The sequence below is a fragment of the Delphinapterus leucas genome, chromosome 7, assembly GCF_059928025.1.
Source record: "Delphinapterus leucas isolate spDelLeu-1000000601 "Yukka" chromosome 7, BTC_Dleu_Yukka2, whole genome shotgun sequence".
NCBI classification, from domain to species: Eukaryota; Metazoa; Chordata; class Mammalia; order Artiodactyla; family Monodontidae; genus Delphinapterus; species Delphinapterus leucas.
The window spans coordinates 50,337,934-50,340,734 of record NC_143135.1 but is presented as its reverse complement, the minus strand read 5'-3'; positions in this window follow the sequence as shown (position 1 = coordinate 50,340,734).

Sequence of the window (2,801 nt, the reverse complement as noted above, 5' to 3'; positions counted from 1 at the left end):
TCCACCTGTCCTTGTTGTGTGTTCATTCGGCCATTCACTGCAAGCTATTTGGCTGCCTTTTGCTGCTCTAAGAGAAGGAGCAGGTCTGGCCAGAGGTCAGGGGTCAGAGAGTGGGCTTCTATTGCAAGACCTTCAGCCTAAGGCCGCCTGGGTCCAACCTATGGACTCGGGGTCTGACACTCTCCAGTTGTGACAGAAGGAGGGGGAGAGGTCCTCGGGGGCAGCATGTTCTGCAGGGAGTTTGGGGGTTGAGGTGAGTGTCATCAGACTCCAGTGCAGTGGAGGGACCAGGCCCTGTGACTTGAGCCCTCCCTAGATCATTTAGAAGACCTCAGGCCTGTGTTAACAGAAAGGGAGGGGCCTCCAACCCCTTGCCAGTGGTCAGATGCCAGTTCCCTGATCCTGTGTTCCACCTGGCTGCTTTGATGTCTAGGCTTTGAAGTCTAGAGGGATGCCTGGGCCTCTCCTGTTCTCTCTGTAGCCCACAGGTGCCCTCTGCTGCCTGAGGGTCACCCCCGCTATCAGGTCGGGAGGAGGGCCCCGTGCTCCACCCCTCTCCAGTGTTTTTGTACCCCATATGAATTTTGAGCCAGAAGTTCTCCCCAAGTTCTGGCCTTACCCTCTCCCGGTAAGTGACTTAACTTTGCCTGTCAGGAAGACACTTGGAGTCTACTTTTTCCTAGAGGGGCAGGGTGAATGTCCAGTAGGGGTAGGCAGGACATTCTGTAACTCATCAGGACTTGGCCAGTTTACCCAATACTGGCTTTGTAACTTTGGGCAAGCCCTGGAACTTCTTTGGAGCCTCATTTCCTAATCTATATCCTGGGGTGATGATTTTTCACCTTCAGGCAGATTGAGATGAAAGGAATAAGTTGCCCAGCACTGGGCTTGGCATGTAGTAGGTACTCAAATTAATGACACCCAATCTCAGCCCTGGACACAGGACCTAGGAATGCCTGCCAAACCCCAGACCCTCGACCCTCATCTGTGTGTATGCTGGCAGGATGGGTGGAAATCTCCCATTCTCTAGGCCAGGGAAGTTGCCTGGCAGCCAGGACCTCAGGCTGCCACCTTTATAAAGCCAAGGAATCCTTGGGCCCTCTGACTAGAATCTTCCCCACCACCCTGCTCCTGAGAGATGTGGGCCCAGGGAGAGAAGTAGGATTTTCTCGAAGAATGAAGTGGGTAAGGACTTCCTGGAGGAGGAGGTCAGGGACTGGTCTTCCAGCTTCCAACTGCCCCTTTCCGCTCTGTGGGTGGGGCGGTTTGTGGCTTGTCCCTCCCAGGGAGAGGGGCGGCAAGAGGCAGAGAGACTCAGGAAGAGATGAAGACTCAGAGGGCGGGTGTGGTGGAGGTAGACCGGAGCCGCAGGAGACGGAGACGGACCTGTGAGCAGCGAGAGGGACAGGAGAGAGGCAAAGATCAACCTGTCCTTAAGGCGGGCCAGGCCAGAGGACTCGAACACCCTGACTAGGCGTGGCCGGGAAGGGGGCGGGTCCCTGGAAAGGGGGCGTGTCCCTGCCCCCTTCCCGGTCCTCCCCTCCCCGGGGCGTCACGTGGGGCGGGCGGAAGCGCCCGGCAGGGTGGGCGCGCCCGGCCTGTGGCCGCGAGTTGGCTGCACCAGCGTCAGTGGTGGCCCCGGGACCCCGCGTCCCCGCGTCCCCGCGTCCCCGCGTGGAGTCTTCGCTCAGAACAGGTCAGTGCGGCTGCCGGGCCCTCCCCGTACGCTGCCCCTTGGCCGGGTGTGGCCAGGAGTTTCCCCATTCCGCAGAAGGGAACGCCGAGGCCGCGCGGCGACTCTGCGCCCGGCGACTACTTCCGCGGGCGTTTCTCTGGGTCACGTCGTCTGTTCTGACTGGTGGTGGTGATGGGGTCGCCTCTGGAGGATGCGCGGTCGGGCTAGAGACGGTAGGGAGGAGGGCGAACCGGCGGGACAGGGGGCTTCCAGCCTTCAGCCCTTTGGCGTGAAGTCTCTGACGTTCCGGGGCCAACTCGCCCTCGGGCACCTTGATTTTCTCATCTGTGAAATGAAGGCTCCCACTTCGTTGACTGCGGAGACCCTTACCGGTCTGCAAGTTCGTATGACCTTATGCGCTGGACCTGGGGCTCCACTGATCTTGGGCAGACTACTTCCGGGCTCTGCGCCTCAATTCCCCACCAGTAATTGGGGGCATGGCTTCCCAAGAGCCCCTACCTGGCCCAGTTGCTGGAAAAAGAAGGTGTGTGTTCACTGAATGGGGTCAAGCCAGGAGTGGGGTTATTGGGACTGGAGAGAGCAGACTCCGAGTGCAGCCTGAGGACATGGGGTGGGCGTTTGGTCCCAGATCTCCAGGGGTTGGTTTTTAGTGCTGGGGAACTCTGGTCGGTATCTGGCATATGCACCCTCACTCCCCCAAAGCTCCTGTCCTGGGGAGCCTTCCCCAGTCCCCAGGGCTGCAGGGTTGGACAGATATATGGAGATACTCAGAGAAGGATTTGACTGTTTGCCGAGCAAGGTCCAGACAGAGGCACCCAGGATACCTGTCCTCGGAGAGCAGAGTGTCCAGGCTGGGAGAGACCTCCCAGCAAGCTCATTACAGGGTAGAAGGAGCCCTGTGGAGTCAGAAGACAGGTGCAGACAGGTACTGGGATGGAATCAGGCACTGGGACTCTTGGAGGCTCAGGAAGGAGGAGATGGTTGGAATGGGCCTTGGCAGTTAAGTGGTAGTTCACAAGGATAAGGACCCTCAGAGGAGGGTAAAGCTTGTGCAGAGGCAGGAACTTGCATGGTGTGTTTGAGGAACGGCAAGGAGATGGAAGTG